This window comes from Acanthopagrus latus, chromosome 11, assembly GCF_904848185.1.
Source record: "Acanthopagrus latus isolate v.2019 chromosome 11, fAcaLat1.1, whole genome shotgun sequence".
In the NCBI taxonomy this organism is placed as follows: domain Eukaryota; kingdom Metazoa; phylum Chordata; class Actinopteri; order Spariformes; family Sparidae; genus Acanthopagrus; species Acanthopagrus latus.
This window is the reverse complement of record NC_051049.1, coordinates 18,273,213-18,292,954: the sequence shown is the minus strand read 5'-3', so window position 1 is coordinate 18,292,954 and position 19,742 is coordinate 18,273,213. Positions and strand designations below refer to the sequence as shown.

Here is a 19,742-nt window from a genome sequence, read left to right as displayed (position 1 = left end):
AATAATATAATAGTGTAAGTACTATTCACTCTACAAAGTCCCTAACCCAAAAGTCCTTAAATGAATAATACTCTGTACCAATTGCTCTAAGAATGAGGATTAGCATCCTGTTACCATGGAAAACGCTGGTTCCTGTTAAGTGACTAGATGCACTGGAAGTCTCACCCATAATTTAATAACATTAGTGTTGTGCAACTTTCTCCGTGCTCTCGTGGCATCTCCGAGGTCAGTGGCTTCTGGCCAGTCAATCTTTTTCTTCCCTTGGCTTAATCTTTCTTCTTTTAGCAACCAAGACTGAAACTGTGCCTTGCCCGCTTGCATCTTAACAAATTGTATGCAGAAGCACCTTCCGTTTCAGTCTGTCTGAACCTACTTCAACTGACATTGCATCCACTGACATGCCACATTGTTTCACAATCGCACGTCTGTATTCTGTAAGGCTCTCAAACTCATTCAATAAACAAACGCTGACTCATTTAGTCACTCAACTCACTTTTGCTCTTGCAGAAACTCCTCCTCACTTCCTCCTCTCCTCTCTCCTTGAGTTCACCGTCTCTCTCTGTCTCCCGTCACCCACTGCGTTTCCCACCTCTCGTGCCCTTCTCCTCCTCCTTACCACTCACTTTTGAATTTCCAAAATGCACCTTGGCTTGCCTTCTCTCTCTCATCTCATCAGCACTTTGTCTCTTCCCCTCTCTCCCTCCCGATTGCTGACCCAGCAGCCCCGCTGTCTCTCCACCACCTGTATTAGAGCTGGGAGAGGCCAAGGACGGCAGGCAGGGGAAAACTCTGACGTCTTAACCTTAATCTGATGGAGGTTTTCCTTAGACAGCTTTTTACTGCTTTTGTCTGTTTGTTGCATTGCTTATCTAGCCAATTGTTTCAAGCCCTCTCGGCGTGATGGAAGGCCGGTGGGTCAAAATCATAAGCCCTGTCTGAATTGCAAATAGAAGCCTGTGATCAGCAAAGTGTAATGAATTTAAAATGGCTTATTTGGACCCTTTCCCCTCTGAGTTGAATAGGCCTTTTATGCTGTTGCAGTGCCAAGACGTTTTCATTTATTTATTCTTTGGATATAGTAAACACTGGTAAAACACTTGAATGAAAAATATTAGATTAAGAAAAATAATACGTTTTATGTCAGTGCCCTTTTTTTTTTAGCCTGGCTGTTGATGTGGCTTCATGTTTGGCAATGTTGTCAGTGGATCGGTCCACCACTTTTTCCCTGACTGAAATATCTCATCTCATTCTGGATTGCCGTGAAATTCGATACAAATGTCCATAATGCTTAAGTGATACATCCAAATGAATCTGGAGATGCCCTGAATCTTCACCGAGCACCACCAGAAAAACATCTACTCAATGTATGAGTATGCAATTTTTTTTTCAGTCATCCCAGAGCATGTATCCTACTGACTTTGGTGACCCTCTGACTTGAACTTTGCATGTGCAGTTTTGAGTTCAATGTCTTAATAGCAAGTGGATAGATTGCCATGACAAATAGTACTGACAACCATGTTCAGTCTCTCTTGAACTGCCATCATGTTGGTAACATCACAACTTTCCATTGCCATCACCTTTCAAAAGTTGGTCTAATATTTTGGTTTATGCCAATTCCTACAAAGCCAATTCATTTCCCATTAGCCACAAATAGTAGTTTGTGTTTTGCAAAACAACCATCAATTTTTCATCAACAAGGTGTCAAATACAACCTGTTAAGGGTGAACTAATGTAGGCGGGACCAAACGGGGGGTAGGTGAGGTAACAGGGTCCTTGATTGGCTCAGAGAAACTCCTCAGTAAACTTGTCTAAGCTACAGATATAATTTGATGGCAGCATCAACGCAACATTATTCTTGTGGTATAGCGGCTGTCTTTGCTTCTCTACACACCCGATAGCCAGTTCATTTAACATGAAATAGAGGTAAAAATAGTTGCTCATACAAATATCTGTGCAAAAACACTAAAATTTTGTCCACTTTCTGATGGTAGAAGACCTCGTCAAAAAGCTTTGAATAATCTATATATTCTGTAGTCTGCAACACAGCACAGTGTTGACCAGTGGTTTTGATGGTTGACTAGGTGATCAACGTGTGAAACCCAGAGCTGCTGCTGACCTTTCAAAGCTCAAACACTGAGTAATGAGCTGTATGTGACTCAGCCAGAAGCGACACATGCAAGCAGAGGACGTAAAGAGTGAGTACACTCATACTCTTTGCTTCAGAGTTCCCCAAAACTCTGTGAAATATTAAAAACAAAACAGTCTCACCAGGAATATCAATGTGGCAACATGTCAGCAGTCAAATGGGGCTACTAAGTTCGTGAACAGGCATATAGTTTATGTATTTAAATCCAATCAAAGCCTACTAGCCTAAAGGTACTTCACTATTTGATTACTTATAACTGTGCCGCGTTTTCCAGCTCTGCAAAATTTCTGCGCTGTGGTCTGCTCTGCGCCCCGCCTCGTGCAGAGCAACGGGCAAATCTCTAATCATCTGAAAGCAGCTTCTGTCAGAAACCCTTTCCAAAATAGTACGGTTGAATTCGGGAAAAAAGAAAAAGTCTCTTAACATAGTACACAATAAAACAAAATAGAAAAGGCTGCGAGCGGCTATAATGGCTTCTGCTCTCAATTTCTGTGCAGTCTCCACTGGTCTATGAACACGCACACGATGAACACAAACTCATCACGAGGAAACAAAAGGGCCTACAGTGATTTTCTCTGAACAAAACAAGCCAGTTAAAAAGTGGGCTGCCGTAAGAAAAGAGGGTATAGCTCGGGGCCAAGAAAAGTGCCATAACGCCGAACAAAAGAGTAACAATATCAACAACCACTGCCCCTGAGAGCCTTCTTCTAACCCCACCTGCATTATTCATGAGCCCAATATAGTGAAAATAAATATTTATATGGGCTGTATTGAAAGATTTAACAATGAAATAATGTGCTGCTGGTAAAAAAAAGGCTCCTGAGCCTCTCAGATATTCACAGGACTTTTAGGAGTTCAGTGTTTGATGGAGATGGAGAGCCTTGAGTATAACAACATGCAGATTTGGAGATATCCCGTAGTGTCTGTGATTGTGTTTTGAATCCAGGAACAGATGCACGGATGGCTTTTTTTTTTTTGTTTTTTTTGGATGGATGGATGGGTGGATCCAAGGTATGGATTTCATTGCAGTGCATTTTGTATTCACAGGTGCCAATAAACAATCTTTGGCGTAATGTCTCAAAACAAAAGAACATAGGTAATATTAGGGAGTATCCAGAGTTTTCGGTGCGTTCTTTCCCATCTCCGATTGCTGCGATCCCTGGTCCTGTCTCGTTTCGAATCAACACTGCAAATCAAGGCTGTCAGCTGTGTACTGGACGAAGTTAATCTTTCTAATTGAATGAACATGTTGACTTGACCGTAGTCATTAAAAACCCTCCACACTATATCTCTGTTTAGGCTTTTATAGACTTTTATAGACTTCAACATCCCACTGCTGTGTGCGCAGAAAACATTCCGGCTGCACGGCCAAGCTGCGACTGGCAGCTCGGGGTAATGAATTCTATTAAATCATTCCCCCTCTCTTATTACCACATTAAAAGGGGCCAAAATCTGGAGCAAAGTACACAGAAAGGAGGAAAAACAAACCACTCAGCTCAGAATGGATCGGTCCCCCCTTTCTTTTTTATTTCTGTTGAACTAGAAACAGGCTGCTCTTTTATTGGCTGTCAGCTCCCACCCCACTGCAGCAGGCAAACAGAGACATGAAAAGAAGTGAAGGCTTGAAAGGGGACATTTCTGTATTGAGAAGTTAGAGAGGCTCATCCGGACGTCCTGGGTGAAGCATGAGAAAGAGAGACGATGGAGAGACGGGGTGAGAGAGAGAGAGAGAGAGAGGGATGGAGAGTGCGTGATACGAGTGGGGTTTTTCAAATACCATTTCAATGGGAGGGTTTTTGTTGCTTAAGTGTGCACATGTATGGGGAGTTTTCTTTAAGTATGAGGACGTGTGTGTGAGGCAATCTATATTGTGTGTGTGTGTTTACAGATGGGTGTCAGGAGGCAGCGCTCGGAACACTGTGCAGACTCGCTATCGTCACTTTTTTTTTTTTTTTTCTTTTTTTTTTAATCCAAATGCTGCCAGAATAGTTGAAGTGATGGCCTGTCTCTGCAGAACATTTCCCAGATTAGATAGGAAAGACATTTAAACACGTCACTATTAATGTGTCTGGACATGAGTATGTGCTGCGCAACACTGTTCTGGCTGCAGGTTTTGTGCGCGCATGGATTGTGATTAAGTGTCTTGAGTTTCACACAGTTTTCAGGAGGCGAGTAAGTGGGTGGCCAGCTCCAGAAACTTGTCATGCTTTAGCACGCTGAAGATTTTTTATTGTTTGACAAGAAAATGCTGTTCATCTGTGTTTTTCTTTCTTTCTTTTCTCTTTTTCTTGAGTTTCTGTGCAATTAACTTGAGCTTCTCTCTCTCTCTCAGCACTTTTCCCAAGAACTGCTCTGTATTCCAGCTGTCAGCCCAAACGTGACATTTCCCCATATGTTGCTGCTTGTACAGATGCTTTAATTTGGTCTGACTGGCTTTGTCGATTTTTTAACAGTGACATTGCATACTGCCAGAAAGAGGGGGAGAGTTGCACTGTACAGGGGATGATATATTTATGTCTACATGGGTGGTTTGCCAGCCGTATCTAACAGGAATGAGAATACTACATATTGCATAAAGGTACATTTACTGTAATGTAGGGATAGGATGATGTTATCGCGGATCGGAATAAAAACACTCAGGATGAGTTCATCTTTGACTCTTCATTATTGGGATAATTAAATATCTTCACATCTAAACTGATTTCCGGTTTTGATTTTAATTGTCACAAAGATGAGCCTATATCTTTTCAGTCATTCAAACATATAAGCTTGTCGCCCTGGTTGACCCATTGTATCCCAAAGTTAAGAATGACATAAAACAATTATAAGGTCATGCGATTCCTAGATAATATACTGTTGTTCATCAGTTTCACACAGCTGTCAGAGGTCCAACAACACTGTATTCGATATGCATTGCCCTAAACCCCTCCGTGGTCCTGAACTTCAGCTTTCTAAAAGTCGCTCAGATGAGCTCTACTGAGAGCAGGCTGTTTCTGTGCCTGCACCTTTAAATGCTAATGAGCTCCGTCTATCAACGCCTACTTGGAGAGTCTTGCCTGCTACACGCCCCTCTTAGGAAGACGATGCCTCTTACACTAGCAGTAGCATGTGCTAATGTTACGGTGGATGTATATATATCTATCACTATGGCTCGAGGAGATGCTTTCGTTCAACCATACCAGTTTGACCCAGAATTGGACCCAGAAGGAGAGGCTCCTGAAGAAGTACAGACTCTGTAGCTGCAGCAAGATGTTTCAGAATGGTTTGTTTGTCTGAATAATGTTAGTTTCTTCGAATGTGTTGTTGCAATTAGAACCATGTAGCCAGTGTTCTCCCCAGAAATTTTTTGTATAGTGGCGCACCGTCATCCTGGGGGGTTGTTCGCATCGTCTCTGTCTCCAGTCTGCACATTTCCAGACTTTTTACTGTGACAACCAAGCCCCCGTGTAATATAATAAACATTATAATAAACCATTGCACAGCGGACCGAAGCAGAGCTAACTAGTTAGCCAATTTCCCGCTGACTTTATCATACTCGAAGGCAACTAGAAATACTATCAAATTGCGGCAAATACCTGTAGACGCCCCCATCTTGGATATCTCCTATCACCGCGCAGAGGAGGCCGGCCTATAAATATGACTTCTTTTGTTACGTAATGGCAGGAGCTGATTCTAAACAGCCTGTAGCAATGCTTTTTTAACAGTGGGCGGGCTGCAGAGACCATGCAGAAATTGTTTGCTTTCCTCATTCTGGGAGTTGGCAGGTTCAGGGAGGACCAGCTTATATATATGCAGAGATCAGAGAAAACGCGTGTTTCATAATATGGGAACTTTAAGCATATTTGATGATTATCGGGTTAAGAATCATAAATCACAATTATTTTGACCAGGATAATTGTGACACGCAATTTTCCCATCCCTACTGCAATGTTTGCTGCGTGTAATGATCCACATATACACGGTAGATGTCAAGCAGGAGTACGGCTAGGTCTTGAAAATCAGTGACCTTATATTTTTTTGTAGATTTGGCACCAACAACTGCTGAACAGCTGAACTCCTAATATTTGAAACAGCAGTAAAACAAAAATGCGCTATGAAAACAATACTGGATAAAACATTAAATTAACAATAAAGATATAATAAAATAAATTGTAGGCTATTGTAATAGGGTAACTGAATTCACAAAAGTACAGACTAGCTGTCAAATTAGTTACACTGTCATGTGGAGGTCAACATTAGGAAACAGTATTGTTTTACATCAGCACACAATAAGTCCTCCATCTTTTCCTCCTCTTGTTTCAATATGGCTGCCAGAGGAGAGCGTATGCAGGTGGGTCACCTCTGTGCTGATTCGATGTGTGGTTTAAAGCCTTGATCGCTCAGAGGGGATGAAATGCCTTTCCTGATTGTCTTCGCTCCTTGTTTTTCCATAAAGGTTGGATGATATTGAGCTACAGTTCAGTTCAGCTTTTTTTTTTTTTTTTTTTTTATTTCAGCCAGACTCAGTTTCGATCCACCCATTAGCTGTAAAATATGTCTTCTGTCTCAGTTATATTGTGCCTTGATCCTGGCTTTCTATATTACTTGAAGACATATGGCAGACCCGTGTGTGCTTAGCTCTGCAGACGGCTGTAGTAAAGTCATTCGCTTTGGTTGCAGAGATTGAGTAATCAAGCTTACAAAGCAGCCGTGAAGAATGAGACAACAAAAGCTGTCCCTGTTCTATTCAATTATCTTTCGCCCCCGTCTTGTCTTGCTGTATTCCCCAAAACGGTTGTGATATCCTCCATCTCCCTCACTCTCTGCACTAAAGCCACAATCTCTCTCACGTTCACAGCCTCTCTTTCATTCTCGCTCCTTCTCTCTCTCACACACAATAGCTCTCCTCAGCCCGGGTCCTGTTTGATGTTGGCATCGGAGCGGTGCAGTCCCCTCTCCCTTTCTGTCGCTCTCTTTATTCCCCTTAAAAATTCACCCCAAATTATTTATCTATTTCAGTCCAGGCCGAGGTTCACTCATCGCCCGCCCGTCTAAGCTTGTCCCCTCCGTGCCCTTTTTTCTTGATAATGGGAGCCGGCTCTGGTCCGTCACCACCTCCCACTCAGAGCCCGGCCAAGGCCCGTGTGATTGACACGGACCGCTCTAACTTCCCATACGGTCCCCAAATCCCTCCTCTCCAGTGCCGCCTGCATCCTCTGCCCCCTTCCCTGACTACCTTCGCCATCTTTCCCAGTCCCTGTCAGTTAGTAACAATTAACCATCATCTGCAGGAGGTTGATATTGACATTTTTTCAAGATTTTTTATAAAGTTGCAGTCATATGATGGACTCTTTAACCATTAGGAGAAAAAACAAAACAAAACACTGTTTGCTCAAGCATCAAACATTCCTGCTTTCTTATCAACTGAACATAATAACCTCCTTTCCTCCAGACATAGATACTTCATGCAGTATGTGTTGTAATCCAGAAAGAAATCCTCAATTGAACAAAGGCAGCTTAATCTTACACCGAGACTTAAAGTAATCTTAATTGTGTAGAGAAGAGTAAAAGGATCTCAAGCCAAGAAGCTTTGTTAGAGTACAATTTAAGAGCTCAGCGCAATAATACTTGAGGATGGGGCTGATGAAATTTTGTATTTGTTGTTCATGTCAACAAATCCTATGAAAAGACCGAAGCCACAATGACAACCAACATTTTGCACCGTCATTGGCCTTTTAGTAGCAAAAACATTCTTCCTAAAGATATAAAACTTTAAAAACTGGATAATTAATTATATACATTACTTATATATACAACACTGATCATTTTCTGAAATCACTGGGCACTGAGGTTTTTAGCAAACAATACATTTCCAAGAGTAAATAGTGTCTTTTTGGGATCCTTTCTCAATGCGGATGTGATAATACACATTTTGTATGATAGTGAGTTTATCTGGCAACAGGATATGTGGAATCAATTTCTACAAACAGATCTGTAGAATCTGTCGGCAATGGACAAGATGTTGCTATCAAAAGCCTTCTGGTTTCCTTTTGCTGTCCGAGTAGTAGACTTCATAGGAACTTTAAACATGAGGTAAAGAATCTGCCAATGACAGCTAGTTGTGGAGCTGGCTCAGGTGCATTTCTATTTGTTTGAATGTCATTTAATGGATACTGTCGCAGAATTAAAGCATAAAGTACCAGGGGGAGGAAGAGGAAGTCCATTATCTGTTAGCAGGATATCCACTGGCTAAACCAGAAGCCAGTGACATTGACCCTCCAGAGGCCTGGTTGAATGATAGTTAATGAGTTCTGAGACTGATGTGGAATTGACTCTGAACAAACTACAATTCTAACACTGAACGTGTTACATGGAAGAAAATGGATATCTAGAGGATTAAGGTATTTTAGGCGTTGGTTACACAGACTAATATTTGTTGTTACGATCCATTTGTTGCCAGTAACAGTCTTTTTTTTAAATTGTGTTTGTTGACAAGAGAAAACAAAAGCATTTCACCAAACTTGCTTCATAATACAATAGTTCAAAAGAAAACTGTTGAAACCAAAGACGAACACCCACCATACATCTGTGTCTCCAAGCTTAGTGTTTTAGTGCTTGTCAGCTGCGACACACTTAAGATCGTTTCTTCTCCTTCCCAACCCGTGGGTTGATCCCTTGGCCGGTTGGCTACACTGTGAGTGATGTGTTTACGGTTAGGATTCTGGCCCAATGCACTACAGCACACAGATATTAATTCCACTGATGGCTTTATCTGTTTTGGGACTCCATGTGTGCACTGTGTGTGTGTGTGTGTGTGTGTGTGTGTGTGTGTGTGTGTGTGTGCGTGCACATGGGTGTGTCTCACATGTGTCTCAGTTTGCGAGTGTGTGCGCACATCTATTTGCGAGCGCTTTACTGCAGTTCATGTTGCCATCTGTCTTCTAGCGCATAGCCTACAACACACACTACTTGTCTCCATCAAGTATCTATCTCATGCCGATTGTCCACCTGCGCTCCGCATATATAATGTGCATTTGTATGCGGCCTGAGATCGTGCCTAATGGCCAGCCGTTCCACGCAGATCGGCAGCGACAAGCGTAATCTATCTGTACGACAGCAGCTCCCACAGTGCACCGCACCCCATATACGGTCCATAGGCTCCTCAATAATGGAGGCTGCAACGCCAGTGCAGCGGAGCCAAAATGTTTTTATTTAATGTTTCTTCCGTGATAGGCCTCTAATGACAGCACTCTGACCTCTGATATAAACTAGCCAGGACAGATGTGGAAAAACAAGCAGAAATATTGAATTTTGAGATGGAGTGAGGGTAAATAAAGGCAGGGGATTGGTTGATATCATTCCATCACCGAGGAAGTGAATGCCTGCAGTCATCACTGAAGGAGAATCCCATTTTCCCATGTCCCGACAGATTGCTGATTGAGTTATTTGGCCATAGAAGATGGCATCACTTATTATATGAAATGTTTGAGTGCTTTTTTCTCTCCCCCTCCCTCCATTCCCTCAGCAGCGTTTCATACGCTGTCTGTTTTCGCTGCCTTATAGGAGTCCATGTCCCATGGCTAAATGTTTCATTTAGTTTCAGATGACAGCGCCCATGCAGCACCTCCTGGTTCTGAACCGTTTTCACTGTGTATCATCTTACCCATAATGCAAAGAATATGTGGCGATGAAAACAGCCCTTCAATTGTTTTGTCTGGGGAAGAAGGAAAACAAGAAAACACAAAAACGATGAAGGAACACGCCGCCAAGCCGCCACCGCCCAACTACACACCACTCCCAGCAAAGCTATCTGATGACACTGGGGAGCCATAGTGTTTCTTATTCATGTCGGAGAGTCAGATTAGAAGAGACAGCTGCTTTCCTCCTCAACATTTTTGATATAGAGAAGTCGTAAAGGTCACAGATTCTCCTCCGCGCTGGTTGTCATCTCTGTGATTATTATTCTGTGTCCTCTGTTCCTGCGGATGACTCTCTCAACACCCATGGACACATACACACCCTCACAAGCACACTTTGCTCTGAAGGCTAGAAAATAATCTCACAGGTTGAGTCAAACCTCGGTGGACAGAAATACAGGGCCCCAGATTTTTTGGCTCTCTGACTATCTCAGCAGATGTCTATATCAAAGTTGTTGTTGTATAAACAGCAAGTGAATATCTACGGTTCCTGGACAGTAATTTTAATCTTAAATTCGTAAAAAAGTTTGTCAATTGTCAATTTAAAATATATTAAAAAGGTTTAGAGATGAATGAAAAGACATTAAAAATAAATCTTAGTCTTAACCTTAGTATAGACCTGTTGTCATAACAACTGATTGGATTCATCATGCAGGACAATGTGCAGGTAGACCACTGTCCGAACTTTTAAGCATTTGGGCCGAGATCACTTCATGGGGAACCTGGGATAATGTCACGCTCAAAGTCATTTAAAATGTAATACATCTGACTAAGTCTTACCTTTTCATTTTATCATAGGGCTATTTCAAGGTATGCTAATGATACCATTAAGCCCCTTCCTAGCTAACATTACTTTTTTATTGCATCCCATGCATTTCACTTCAAGGATTATAGTGTCCAAGAGAGTTGAGAATTAATGTGCCTCGTATCATGCAATATTATCAAACAGTGGTATAGCTAGGAAGTGACTGACTGCTGACAGTTGCTGTTGTCTAATGAAAGCTAACATGTACAATCACTCTGAAGACTGTCTGTACTCTGTATGGACTGTATAACTGTTCCTCTTTCCCTTTTTACTATTTTTATAGTTTATAGATTAATTGACTTAGACATCATGTATTGTTCCTGCTAATCATACAGATCGCTATTTTAAAATGGATGCTGTGACTGACTGTTACTTTCAATAAAAGAAACACAGTTCTCCTCAGCAAACCTCCTCCCACTTACCTGGTTCTCGGCACCAATTGTTATTCTTCACCACTGCTATGAACCAGTCAAGTGAATGCAATGTAGAAAAAACTGGAGGGAGTGAAACAGATGTTTCAGATATTAGGTTGGAAAAGATTTCCTTTATCATCCGGGCAAGTGCACTTATTTCTGGGCAGCCACCCAAAATCGCCCAAAGTAAGATTGAAACTTTTCAGCAAATTGGTGGTGATTAATTTACAGACAAAGGCAAGGTGTTCTTAAAATGCCCTTTTTTTAGTCTCGCAAATGTCCACATCAAAGATATGATTTTCATTACACCTTTGGCTGAACTGCTCAAGCTACGCAACTGTCCTCACAAAGTCTTGGTTCTTCATGGGACAAGCTGCTATCTTTGCAACACACTGCACACTCAATACATGACGACTTGTTTCTTAATATGACATCCATATCTTAACAGTTGAACAAGGGACATATTTGCAATTCATCCTGCCTACTGTAATAAAAACTCAGTAAAAAGGAGCCCGTTCTTAGATAAAGAACGACCATGAAAGGAGTTTATTATGACTCGTATTTACATTTGTTGTTCAGTGCCAGTCTCCAGTGATTATTACAGCTGAAAACGGAGGAAGTGAGGAGTATAAAGAGTGAAATGTAGGGAAGGACAATCCGTCTGTAGGAGCACAGGACTTTCATTCGGCACACCGCTGTTCGTGTACATTGTGAAACCAGAAGTCAACAGTGAGTTATTTTAACTTACTACTGCATCGTAGTAATGTGATGTTCATAACTTAATGCTTATTAGTTATGTTCGTACATTAAGTTACAGAAGTTACGTCGAGATTTTAACCCAAATCAGTGTTTTCCTAAACCTAGCCAAGTAGGTGTGGTGCTGTCACGCTGCAATGCGTATGTTGTTTTTTGGGAGACGCCTACAATCAACCTGTTCTGTCATTTGGGTGTGGGGGATGTTGGGGTCAGTTAGTCAAAACGATCAGTTCTATAATCAAAGTTAGTAAGCTTGCACCCTGAAATTGATGCGAGCTAACAGCTAACTAGTGGTGGACGAAGTGGACAGATCCTTTACTTAAGTGAAAATACAAATACCATGGTCTGAAAGTAGTCGATTATAAGAAAAGTTTAAAGCTCCTCTCGATAAAATGGTAACACTGAGGGATTGGGATTGTGGGTCGGGTCAGCCGCCATCGGAAAGCATCGGTATTTGAGGAGTTGGGAATGAAACTCAAAAATCAAATATCTTCCTAACAGGAGCTTTAACTATAAAGTATTACCATCAAAATGTAATATTGCAACTTTGTTCTCAAGTTACATTTCACCACTGCAGCTAACGATAGCCGTTCCAGTTACAAAGCATCATGGGTATTGGCTGACCTCAAAAAGCGAGTTGACTGACTTGCTGAGTTTGAATTTTCCACAATCAAGCGGCTTGTTTGCTGGGTCCAAAAAGTGTGAACGAACCTGACGTGTGAACCGCTGACTGTGGAGACTCACTCAGATCTGTTTCGCTTGAGGAGAGTTGAGTTTGTCATGCACATTTGATAGACTTAATTGAGGGGGACAAATGATTTACAGAATATGGAATTATTGGGGGTGACGTCTTTTCTTTCAGCCCAGAGAATAATTCCTTCTCTGCCACTCGGTATTTTTTTTCTTTCTTTTTTTTTTTTTTAATTCGCTCCGTTGTGTTATTTCTGGCTTCGAAAGCCACATTCTAATTTCTGCTGCCAGCATCTGAAAATGTTTAACTAAAACTCAAATCTGCTGGACATATGCACACAACCATTCCACGTAAACTTGCATACAAATTGGCACGTACATGCGAGAACACACACAAACTTGCAGTGCTTGCACATTTGGTCACACTCACACACGCGCGCACGCACAACAGCGGCCTGATTCAAATCAGCAGATTGCTGAACGGAAACCTGTCACTTGTGAGGAACCTCATAGTTAAGGCGGGCCGATAGACAGACAGGCACACAGATGACAGTGTGTGTTTGTTTCCCAGTATTTCGACAAGCCGTACAGCTGTCACTGCCAAGTTGGAACAAAAGATTTTAAAACCCCAAAAATGAACTGTCGGTAAACAACAGTGACGGATGGAGTTTTAGAGGATGGATTGAATGCTTTTTTTGTTTGGGGTTGGGGATGGTGCGGAAAAACATTAGACACTGTTTGAATGTGGAAGACAAACACTGTTATTCATAATAGATTCTCATTCAAACGGCCAGATTAAGCCCTCAACTGGCCAGAATCAAGTTTCTTCACACACTGTATCGATTGCAGGACACTGATTGACGTGTAACCTGCACTCATTTCAGTCTGAATTTTTTTTAACAACCCAGCCTGTCTGGGATGTTATAATGACATGAGATGTCCATCATTGTGCTAAAATGACAACAGCTAGCATTTCTGCAAACCACTGAGGAGTTCCAATTTGAGTCTTCGGTTACGTACCGTATTGACATGTTGTGTCACATTCGCATTACGTGTTTCATTTTCATGTTGGGATGTGGAGGGGATGGCGACAAGGATGCCGAGCCAGTGACCTCTGTTCCAGTCTGCATCATTACACTTAAACCTCAGGATATTTTCAAGGAGACCTTGGGACATCTCCAATCGTGTGTCTGCCCACCAAAACAGGTATTTTCTGCTTGAGACCATAATTTCATTTGAAAAGAAGGGAGAGACTACATCTTACAAGCTTATCTCCCTTTAGTCCTGCTTTGTAATTTAAGCTGATCAGACAAGTGCCGTTTTACACATACTTCTTGGCAGCTCTAACCAACCTCACTGAATCATAAAGGCTTTTAACACTAGCATTTATGTAAAAAAAACAAAACAAAAACACAGTAATGACATGGACTGCAAAAGTTTATGTGTTTAGTGAGAGCTTTACCTGGCAGGTTCCAGGCACAGCTGCACTCTTCTTGCAACAAGCTTCTTCTGGAGCTCCAGCTGGGGGTTAACGTTGCAATTGATAATACATGTATTTTAACATTTATTTGTAACTATTTTTCTTTTAATTGCAACATTTGATACGCTGCAGTCAATAGCTACTATGAAAATGGTGCAATTAGAAGCTGACATGTTCAACAAAGCCAGTCAACTCTTCTATGTGAAACATCAGCACAGGCTGTCTGATAGTGTTGTAGGAGACCATTAAAATCCAGACAGATTCAGACAGACACCCTTACAGATTGAATAGTGAATATATTGAATGAGGAACCATTGAGGGTATTTTGTACATTTTTTATTTTCCTTTCATTTTAAGTCGACTGACCTCAGCCATGTTTTTCCCACATGCTTCCACTTCACGAAATGAAGACCAAACCTGTTTGATAGTTTTGGAACGGAGGCAGTGTGATCCCCACAGCTCTCATCTATTTAGGTCGTGAAACTGAAAGAAATTTTAAAAAGAAAGACAAGCTGTGAAGTAGTCTTTTGAGATCAGACTTCTTTTTTGTGACTTTTTACAGTGCTCTCGGCTGAATGGACCGTAATACATGTCAGCTCTTGATTTTGACACGTATCGATCGTGAATACTTGAATAGACTGCATTCATTCTGTTGATGAGGTGACTGCTGTGTGCTAAAGTCTGAACAAAACCTGAACTCCATTTTTAACTTTTTTTAGACAACATTCATGGCATCAGATTTAATATCAGCTGGAATGAAAACATCCGACTTATTCAAACACAGTTTCAGACAATTAGTCTTCACAAGACTGTTTTTTTTGCCTCTATTGTGTTACGGTTTAAGGCAAAGATATATTGACGGCTCAAATGCAAAACACCAAGAGGAGGCAGGATACAGAACAAAAGGTGAACTCTGGTAACAAGAAAAAGCTGAAATAATCTGAAAACCAAGAAGCGCAAAAGTACACTCTGAGTAACTTAGAAGAACAAAGTACAAGTCAGTAAAAACATGAGGGACAAAAAACTGGGAACATACCATGGGGTAACATAGGAAGACACTGGAAGGGGCTCAAGTGGAACGCAAGTGGTTGACGCAGGCAGAAAACAGGACAAACTGGCACAGACATGAGGGAGCACACACACTATATACACACACAAGGGCTGATATTAAACCAGAAACACAGGTGGACACAGAAAAACGGTTGAGAAATGTAACAATGGGAGTAAATGAAATGACACATGAGGGTAAACCACAGACGCAAAACCAGAATCATGTATGTGATGTCACTACCTCCACCGTTTGAAAGGCGTGTCATTTGTTTTCGACTACATTTTTTACAAAGACTCCTGTCATGTCATGTCATGTCACGTCATTATCCGTAACCGCTTATCCCTTTACATGGGGTCACGGGCTGTTGCTGCTGGAGCCAATCCCAGCCTTGTCTCAGGGCGAGGGCAGGGTACTCCCTGGACAAGCCGCCAGCTCATCGCAGGGCATCGACCTACATCTTATCTTTCTTTTCAAAAAGAGCAACAGGCAATACGATGTATTCGTCAGAGGAGAAGGAAATTACTTGTCCTACAACTTCCGGTCAAACTTTTGCTCCATTTCCTTAACAGTTCAAATTGAACTTGGTGGTTTTAATGATGGCTATGGCAGATAAAGACCATGATTCCTCTCATGACCACATCTGAAGTAAACATTTGAGTTGAAACATTTTAAAGGTTTGCTCCTTTTACTGTGCACAAACGGCATCATTGCTAACAAAAAATTACCATCCAACCTGTGAAAGCATGTCAGCTATGTATTCATTTGTTTAAAGTGTGTGAATCATAGAATATGGCCAGAATTCAAAGGTTGCTCTGAAAACATAGGCGACAGCACATCACCATGGCAACCGACAACTGCTGGTCTTTGCTAGCTATCCTTGGCTCTGGCTCACTACTGTTAGTTAATTAGCTCATGGTTCAGTTAGCTGTGGAGCCAGTGGCCCCACAGTTTGTCTGGACCGGGAACCATGGATCAGGAAGAGGCACCATCAGGGGCGACTGGGCCGAGCTCAACTGAATTTGGCACCTACATTGAGAAGAAAATGTATTTTTGATTGAACAACTTTCACTTGTATCAGAGTGACCAGGAGTATCTGCAGTACACCACCTTCTATAAGTCAGATTATGGACTGGTGCATTTTGTCCACCACTGGTCACTAATGAAACACCATACAATTACTGTTGAATATGGCCATCAGACACACACCTGGCTTTAATAACCTCAAGAAGTGTATTTTGCATGCTTGTGTTTGTGGGAATTCAAAGCGCGCCTGCTGCTCTCTGCTCGACCACATCACTGTCCACTGCCAAACTGCCTGTTTGAGTTATGCGAGCGCTGCCTCGTGTTTCACTCAATTTGTAAAAATCTCATGCAGAGCTACGCTACATTAATTTTTGTGACCGTCAGAAATAATTTGATATTAAAATAGGCCCACAAATTAGGCTGGAAGACTCCATTGGTTAAACTGTGTATTAATGTTTTCCCCTTCTTTGAATTCGGATCCCGGTTAATTTGATTTTCCGACACTCTGTCTCCCCCCCCTCCCCACACCTCCACCACATAAGAAAGCTTAATCTCCCTAAAGTCTTCCCATATGCCCCTGTTTACTTTCCAAATCCATCTTTCCCCCCTTGATATGGTTGGCATAGATTGAGTCTAGGGCTTTCTTTGCTCAATTTAGCAATCTGCATGTGACATTTAAGAAATGCACACAGGGACTTTGTTTCAGTATAGTGAAGCAAAGCACTGATGAAGTGGGAAAAGACAATAACAATTTATAGCTGTGGCTTTACATAGTGAGATTTGTCTTTGATAGCTCCATGCTGTATCATCTAGATGCACAGGTGCCACAGACCGGAGAGAGAGTGTGTGTGTGTGTGTGTGTGTGTGTGTGTGTGTGTGTGTGTGTGTGTGTGTGTGTGTGTGTGTGTGTGTAGTCAAAGCAGATAGAACCCGGAGCTAAACTAATTGGAGCCATTCATTAAGCCAGAACCAAAGCCAGATTGTGTCAGCTCCCTTGATCTGAATTTAATCAGGAGCAAAAACACCCTCCCTCCCTGCTCATTCCACCGTCCAGCCGAGATCCAAGGACTTGGAATGAACCCTGCATTGAGAGCCTCGCCTTAATTAGTCCATTGTTTCTGCGCGGCCCAGCATGCAACCCTCTCCGCTCGGCAGAGAACTTCATGGGAGTTTGTGCAAACTGTCACCTGGGGCAAACTTTTTTCTTACCGGCAATCCCACCCCACTGCCGCCTGCACCCTCCCTCCCTCCCTCCTCCCCCTCCTCCCCCTCCACTGCACGCAGACATATTTCCATTTCTCCGTCTCTCTCCCTGCTGACAGATATATGTTCAGACAGACAGATGTATGGCAGTATCAAGGGTTTCAATCTGCATTTTCAGCAGCGGGGAGGGGAAAGAGGAGGGAATCAATTCAGAGTTTTGATTGTTTAAGGCTGCATACAGGCCCTTGTGCACAGCTCCAAACTGCTACTTTCTAACTGTCATTTTATTTTTTGATTATTATTTACTAAAAGATGCAACTGTTATGCAATATTTAAACCCACAGAAAAGCTGAAGAGACACATGGGCAGAGAAGTGATAACAGAACAACCATCACTTCCGCGTTTGTATATTTGTGTTTTGGTCATGGTACGTGTCTTTGAAATTTGACTAAACTTTATATCAAAAGTGGATGAAATTAAAGTGCGACACTGTGCACTTTCATCCTCCTCATTCTGATGAGGAAGCATCAGATCCTGATCATATGTGGGTAAAAGATTGTGGCCAGTCAGTGTTTCAGTGTGAATGAAGCCTGAGAAGAAGAGTGGTACTCAGCTGGGCTTTTCCAAAAAAAACAGGAGGAAAAGCCCCAAAGACAGAGAGCCACTCACTCTGTCTATCCGGCTGTCAAGCAGAGAGGCATCAACCTTTCAGTTTCTACGGGGGAGGAAGACACGCGGTGAACATCTTGAATGTGCGTCACGGGCACCCATGGACAAAGGGAGCTCAAGAGTGGAGCGTTCGAGATTCAGCTGTTAAGGCAGAAAGGAAACTTTTGTCTCAATACAGCAGCAATTACACTTGAGAATGAAGGATTTCCGCTGCCGTTTGATCTCAGTAAGTTGATATCATTTTCCTGTGTGAAGAAAAGAAAAAAAACAGCGAACAATGCTCAGATGCACTGTAGAATGAGGCACTTATTGATGACATTTGAGATTAGGCATGCCTAATTACACTCATGAATGCCTTATTGACGTGTCTGGCGCCGCTCTGTTGATTGTACCATTTAGGCAAACTGCAATGCACAGATCATGGATGGAGATTACCACTTGGTACGTGTCAAATGTTGGTCAGGGCTGGTTTCCTGGCTGGGGTGTTCATTACATTTCAGAGCTGCAAAACTCTGAGCCCCTCAAAAGCTCCTGCCTGATGTGTGCCAATAGGGGGAGCTGCAGCATTTCTAATTGTATTACAAAGAGCGAGAGAGAGCGAGAGAGAGAGAGAGAGATGGAGGAAGTTAGATTGTGTTGACCACTTCAGCAAGTTTATATCTGTATACTTGAAATAGCGGTTTCATTTTGAATGATTTGTAAATAAAAAGGCAATGTGAGATTACAGCCTCAGCTGCCTTTTTTTTTTTCCAAAACAAAGTCTTAACCTCACATTAGAATACGGACATCTGTCCGACCAAACTTACAATAGTGCCCAACCTCTGTTCTGCAAGATATTCACTTATTTAAAAACCTCTCAGATGAATTCATATTTTATATTTAGTGTCTAAAAATTAAGTATATCAAAAGATATGTAAAAACTTTCCACATCCGTCAACCCCGAGCGTTTAATATCTGCACGCTGGCAGGATATATGGGCTGAAACCGGACTGCATAAAATTGAGTTTGATTAAATTAAATGAAATGTAGCTCATTCATTTATTACATCTTGATCACATTAATGGCAATGGACAGTTAAATTCTTAATCTCCCATCTATTACATTATTTATGGGACGCATGGATCATCAAATCAATTAGTGATGATAACGATAACATTGCAAAATGATGGCTTTTGATCAATTGCAGGGCGGACTGGGCAGATTAATGTGATGAATTAATGGTCAGAGGAACTGGATGTGAAGGCTGCTTCCCACCACTGGAATCCTGCAGAAAGGTAAGTGAGAGGGGCAGAACGTGATGTTCCTGCCGTACACATGTTGAGGTCGATGCTGTGGATAGAAAGACCGTCCTTTAACAGAGAGGTCCCGAGTTTAGTTCCAAGAATAGTTAACATGTGTGTCTGTATTCAGACATGTGAGTGTCCCTGAATAAGACACTGTGTTGCTTTGCTGTACGATGAGTGAACCAGAAAATTGGTTAACATGGTTTTCTAATTTTGAGCTACTTTTTCAAAAAGCTTATTTGTTTCTCAGCAGTTGAGGCGAAGGGATCCTTCATTTCATTGACTTTAATCTATGTTTTAGTCAGTTTTGTTAACTTGTTATTACACATTTATTGTTTCTTTTCCATTTCTGTATTTTTTTAAAGGTTATATCATTGAATATAAAATATAAATATATAGACGTATTCTTGTTTTTTTTGTTTTCTGGATTTTTACAAATGAGTCATCCGTAAATCACTTTGAATCATTTCCACGTGTAGAAATCAAGTGTGAATGCACACAATTGTTTGAAAGTGAAAATGTGAATCTCACATGTAGAAATGTCCAT

General features: G+C 41.7%; 1 long non-coding RNA gene across 2 annotated transcripts in view; it reads left to right on the top strand.

Annotated features, from left to right (window-relative positions):
- LOC119028746 overlaps positions 1-19,742 on the top strand; it is a 36,558-nt gene that overhangs the window by 9,445 nt on the left and 7,371 nt on the right. Inside the window, exon 2 of one of the 2 annotated variants that reach the window (XR_005077786.1) lies at positions 19,099-19,186. This is a non-coding gene — a long non-coding RNA (uncharacterized LOC119028746). Of the gene's footprint in view, positions 1-19,098 lie in introns of both variants that reach the window. The other variant, XR_005077787.1, reaches the window with a different exon arrangement.